Source organism: Saccopteryx leptura, chromosome 6, assembly GCF_036850995.1.
Source record: "Saccopteryx leptura isolate mSacLep1 chromosome 6, mSacLep1_pri_phased_curated, whole genome shotgun sequence".
NCBI lineage: Eukaryota > Metazoa > Chordata > Mammalia > Chiroptera > Emballonuridae > Saccopteryx > Saccopteryx leptura.
In genome coordinates this window covers 116,444,015-116,450,318 of record NC_089508.1, presented here as the reverse complement: position 1 = coordinate 116,450,318, position 6,304 = coordinate 116,444,015, and the positions used below count along the sequence as shown (strand labels likewise).

General features: G+C 40.8%; 1 non-coding gene across 1 annotated transcript; it reads left to right on the top strand.

Annotated features, from left to right (window-relative positions):
- Positions 1-555: 555 nt before the first annotated feature.
- LOC136377813 (U6 spliceosomal RNA) lies at positions 556-662 on the top strand. Its single transcript, XR_010746442.1, has one exon. It is a non-coding gene; the product is annotated as a U6 spliceosomal RNA (small nuclear RNA).
- The last annotated feature ends 5,642 nt before the right edge of the window (positions 663-6,304 follow it).

Below are 6,304 nucleotides of genomic sequence, written 5' to 3'. Positions count from 1 at the left end.
AAAAATTATAAGCCAACAAATTGGATAATCTAGAGCAGGGGTCTCAAACTCAACTCAGCATGTGGGCCGCAGAGCAAGATCACAAGATCACAGCCGTTTGGCGGGCCGCACTAGGTCTACAAAAGGCAACTGTTTCGCAACACTTTTCTCACTGCAGTTGAAAACAAAAAAAAAATCAGTACAACAAGCACAATCATACATGCAGTTTACTCAGTGTCACAAAATGACCAGAAACTGTAGTTCGCATCACAACTGCTGTTAACTAAGCTAATATCTAGCTAGGATGCTAGAGAAGTGAAAAATACAAGTAGGCCCCTAGGCTTACTTAATTTTATCCAAAATATTTTGAACTTCGTGGATTAGTCTGCGGGCCGCACAAAATTGTTCGGCGGGCCGCATGCAGCCCGCAGGCCGCTAGTTTGAGACCCCTGATCTAGAAGAAATGGATAAATTCCTAGAAATGAACAACCTATCAAGCGTGATATATGAAGAAATAGAAAATCTAAACAGACAAAAACATGTAAGGCTATTGAATCAGCAATGAAAAACCTCCCTGTGCTCACTGCGGCAGCACATATACTAAAATTGTAACAGTACAGAGAAGATTATCAAGCCCCTTGCACAAAGATGACATGCAAATTCACGGTGTTCTGCATTTTTATGTAAATTGAAAAATATTACTACAACAGCAATCATATTGCAATATATAAATGTATCTAAATAATACACTGCAAACTTTAAATTTACACAATGTCATATGCTAAATATGTTCAATAAAAGTAAAAACTTCACAAAGAAAAACCAGAGGCCAGACAGTTCCAATAGTGAATTCTACCAAACATTTAAAGAAGAATTAATATCAATCTTTCTCAAATTCTTCCCAAAAAAGTTAACAAGAAAGTACACTCCTAACTAATTATACAAGGCCAGCATCATGTCCATTGAGTCTCAGCATCTCAGACCCAAAGCTTATTTGATTTCAGCTCCTAGGTAATTGATAGGTATCTGTCCTTTTACATGCTGTTTCAATAGGTCTAGTTTACAATGCATTTGCTCTATCTGAATACATTAAAACCATATCCTAGGCTCTGCTGCTTCTGAAAATTAGGTATTTGTTTAGATTGGCCCTGTACTTTCTCTGGTCTGATGGTGCTCTAAATCCCAATTCAATTCCATACATGAATTCCTATTACTTCACCTCAGTCTCATCCTACAATTGTGACAGCATTGGCAATGTATCTGGCTGGACTTTAGCACTCTCTTTCAAACATGGTTTTTGCTATTTTCCCTCAGCAGGTGAAAGCCCAGTTCACACCCAACTTTTCAGATAGAGCTTTAAAATGCCAGTGGTCATTGTGCCCACCTTCCACTACACCATCCTATCAGGGGAGCCAGAATGGACAAAAAACCTTAAAGAAAACATTTTTCCTGGTAAATTGAAGAAGACACCTGAATGGCATTTACTCTGGATTTTGATAGAAAAATTTCTCCAATTTATATATACACTGATAAAATGACAGGGAGAAGTAATTGTTGCTAATTTTAATAATTTTAATTCACACTGTATCATCCTTTACTACATGCTAGGGACTGACCCAATGTTGCTACATGAATTATTTAGTTCAAGCCTCACAACTGACAGACTTTCTCCTTGAGTGAATTTTAGTCAGGCTCCTCTGAGCCCTCTTCTGGACTGTGCCTTGACATTGGCCCTTGTTTATTTTAAAGAATCCTACTAATCAGTATAGCAAGAATTCCCCTCCTTTGATAGCTCCTCCTCCTTTGATCAAATTCCTCATCCCTCATCATCGATGTCTAAGTATTTGGCTTTCCTTTAGTAGGAATCCTACAAGAATCCCCCTACCCTTGATGTCTTCTGTGAGTAGTTTTTCATCCACTAACCCCCTCCCTCTACTCTGGCTATAAATCTCCAGTTGCCTTTGTGTGTTCAGACCTAAATCCAATCTCTCTCCCCTATTGTGAAAGACATGACCCCTAATGCAATCATTTTGAATAAAGTCTTTCTTGCCATTTTTACAAGTATCAGAATAATTTTTCTTTAACACAAACACCCTATGAGGTATGGAATAATTGTATCCCCATTTTACAAAAACTGAGACTTAGAGAATTCAAATAAAACATTCAAGTACACACAGTAAGTGCCAGAATTTGAAGGCAGGCACTGGGACTTCAGAAGCTGAGCTCAGCCTCTGTCCTCTATAGGAAAATGCTATTCAACTTCAAATCATATTTCAGCCACAGGAAGAGTTCAACCGGGCTGATGTTAGACTAGGCTTTAATGGCTTATGAAGACATAGGCAGGAAGTAGAAAAACAGACTGTGTGTGTGGGGGGGGGGGGGGGGGGGGTGTATTTTAATAATACCAATAGATAGCAAAACTTTCAAGTTCACTGGCTTTTTGTTGACAAAATGTAAATTCTACTGCTGAGAATTTTAATAAAAGAAAAATATATTAGCTTTTACGCAGAGATCAGTAAAACCCACATTAGGGACCACTGTTTCTACATATCAGAAATCCTTTTATTAGTTACAATGCACTTCTTTCACTCTCTGTTCTAGGCAACCTGGCAGGTGAAAACAATTTTGTTTTTGCAGGTCACGCTTCAAGTTGGAGAAATAGGTTTAAGAGTTCATCTACTCAAAAGAAAGATAGGAAGAATTTCATTTCTACTCGAGTAATCAACCACTATTAGCAGGATGTGAACACAGTTGCCTCCTGATGTGGAGTTCTGACACAGCGAGAGAAAAAGGAGGAGTGCAGAAGGGGTTAGAAAAAATCAACATTCTGGACCACTACTTCCATGGTACACAAGTCAAGGTCAAGGGTCTGAGTACTCCCAGGAAGCTGGCTGTAACTCAGGGCTTTTCTTGTGTCCTGAGAGAACTGCTCTGAACCTGCAGAGAGGATCCTGCTTCCATGTCCCAGAGAAGAGGCAGACGTAAGAATGCTCAAATACGGGGAGGGCTGAGCAAACACCACCAGCCCCCCTTCTTCCCTTTGGCAATAGAGTGCCCATGTTTTGTCTGGGAACATGATCTGTCAGCTAGAACCTACCCAGCCTCCCTTGCAGGCAATTGTTTTACAAAGATCTTGCCAATTAAATGTGAGCAACATCTGGCACCTGTCCTTCAGACAGGTGGGAGTGATCTACTCCTCACTCTTTTTCTTTGCCTCTTCCTCCAGGGTAGGAACATAGGCACAGAGCAGGCAAGCTAGCTTCGACCAAGTGGACAAGGCCCACAGCCTAGGACAGTGGCTCTCAAAGTGTGGTTGCAAGACCAGCAGCATCAGCCCCTCCTGAAAAATTGTTAGAAATGCAAATTCTCAGGATGCACCCAGACCTGAATCAGAAACTTGGCAATAGAGCCCAGCATATCCTCCAGGTGATTCTGAAATATAATAGAGTGTGTCAACTTCTCATCTAAGCAATAAAAGAGAGTAAGACAAAAGGAACTGAGGCCCATTGATGACCTCAGGGAGCAGAGACCATACCCACCCAGGATTGGCCACATGTTTCTGAACTGTTACACGAGAGCCCATATTTTGAAGTCTCTTTCTTCTAACGACTTACTCCGTATGCTAATTAATACAAAGTCTATATCAAAGTTTTGGACCCAGTCGACAAATAAAAGAGACTGGGAGTTTTGGCAACTCAGCTTCTATGTAGTCCAAAATAGGCCTCCCTGTTTATTCCGACTATCACTCCAGCCTCCTCAAACAGATATGGGAAAATCTTCATTTTAACAATAATCCTGGACATTGTTTCCATCACAGCCCCAGATTTACTGCTTCTCAATCCCAAAATGAGTGAGATGGGAACAAAGGTACCCTTGGTAATCAAATCTAGGAGAGTCTTAGACCCATGTCCAGGATAAATTTTCTCAGATGAAGAAGGTCAAAATGTTTTCTGACTCATCTCTTAATGCTTAAACATAAAATCCTTGACTTCTACCAACACAGTTGCAACCTCAGGCAAACTATATCACCCATCTTTCTGAGACCAAACACGTTCAATCAGTTTTAATTTGATGCAACAGTGATTGGCTTAGTTCCAAATCTCTCTGGTAAATTGAACACAACCTGAACACCAGTATCTGTACCACCTTTGAACCATGTGGACAGGACACAGATCTGTGTTCTCTACTTATCCACTGAACAAAGATGTATAGATATCTGCTATATAGCAGGTACTTTGTTGAGCACTGGAAATTAAAAAACTGATGATTTACCATCTTTCCCTCAAATTGCTCACAGTATGGTGAAGAAGACACCAAGTAAAGCACCAGCAAAGTAAAAAACAAAAACCACACACAATTATACTATCATGCCATAATGGCTGATATATTGGTCTGTGATTGCCCTTTGTAAACAAAACATTCGGAGGGAAAAAATCAGACCAGAAGATAAAGGCAAGTTTCCCAGAAATGATGACACCCAGGTAGAATCTGAAAAAATGATCAGGAGTGAGACAAATAAAGAAGGTAGTGTGCCCTGGCCGGTTAGCTCAGTCGGATAAGAGTGTCATCCTGAAACAACAAGGTTGCGGGTACAATCCCCAGTCAGGGCACAGGTAGGAAGCAACCAAAAAACTGAATGACTGAGTAGAACAACAAATGCTTCCTTTCCCTCTTTTCTCTCTCCCCTTTCTTCCTTCTGATTCTCTAAAAATCAATAAAAATCAAGCTCTGACCAGATAGCTCTGGAGCACAGAGGTGGCCAGTTCGATTCCCCGGTCAGGGCACATACAGAAGCAGCTTCATGTTTTGTCTCTCTCTCTCAAAAATAAACAAATAAACAAACAAACAAATAAATAAATAAATGCAGCTGAGTTTATTCCAGAGACAAGGGAAGCACATGTAAAACTGCAAAATGAGCAAGTGCTGGAGACCGCAAGTGTTGGCACGGCTGACAAATTGTTGACGTGAGAACACAAAAGGACAGGACAGGTAGGGAGATGCCAAAGGCTATGGTGAACTATGCCATAATAATTTAACTTTATCTTCAATATTATGTGAACATTCAGAATTTTACATAGAATATTGACATCGCTTATTATGTTTGAAATAAAAAATAAAAATAGAATGGTAGCAATAGGATTCAGAATAGCAGCTAGTTCTGTGTTAACTTGGATGAGAAGTAAGGCACACCCAAACTAAACAGGGCAATGAGAATTGAGAAGAGGGGTCAGGTTGGAGATAATGAACAGGCAGCCACTGTAAGACTTAGTTTCTACAGTTCTGGAGATAAGTGAAAGCCAAGATGTCCAGATGACTGGATGCTGGCACCATTCACTGGGATAGAGACTACTGTAGAGGACCAGGTTTAAGAAAGTAAGGAGAAATCTTGGTTAGTTACCCTACTAGTTGATGCATCTGGCAAAGGAATAACACCATGATCTTTTTCTTCTTTGCAGAGTAACCACACCCCCAAAATGAAGAAAAAAAGGACCCGATGCATCCATTTCACACATCAGAGGACCTCAGTCTTAAAAAGCACAGAGCTATGCAACACTGGCAAGAACAGAGGCATCAGATCAAGTGTACAGGCCCTCTCATAAGATGAAACTCTGGCCTGACTGATGGTGGCCCAGTGAATAGTGCATCAACTTGGGATGCTGAGGTCCCAGATTCAAAGCCCCAGGTCACCAAATTGAGCCCAAAGGTCACTGACTTGAAGCCCAAGATCACTGACTTGAGCCCAAGGTCACTGGCTTAAGCAAGAAGTCATTCTGCTCTGCTATAGCTCTGCAGTCAAGGCACATATGAAAAGCAGTCAATGAACAACTAAAGTGCCACAACTACAAGTTGATGCTTCTCATCCCTCTCCCTCCTGCCTCTCTCTTGCACATGCATGTTATTTGCTTAAAAAAATGATGGAACTCTACTTCTATATCTGAAAACACCAGCCCATATGAAAACACCCAATCCAGAGAGGACTGAAACGTAGGATGTGGAGTTTTGCACAGGTTAGGCACACAACAGAATACAGCCACAGAGGAAGACAGGAACATTTCAAGCCAAGGCTCTCTAGCAAGGAAACAGCAATTGAGATTGAAGACCAATACATGAGACAAGAAAAGAGCCACCTGATATTTTCCCCTATTTGCTGTCCAGTAGAGTGCTCCACACCAGACTATTTCCCACTGTCAATAAGTGTTGTAAGTATATCACTGCCAATTGAATTGAAAACATGGCAACACCTCAATATGAATCACCTGTGGGTGATGTTCACTGCTTGGAGATGTATAGAAAGTCTCAAATTGGATGGAAAGTTAGGCATACT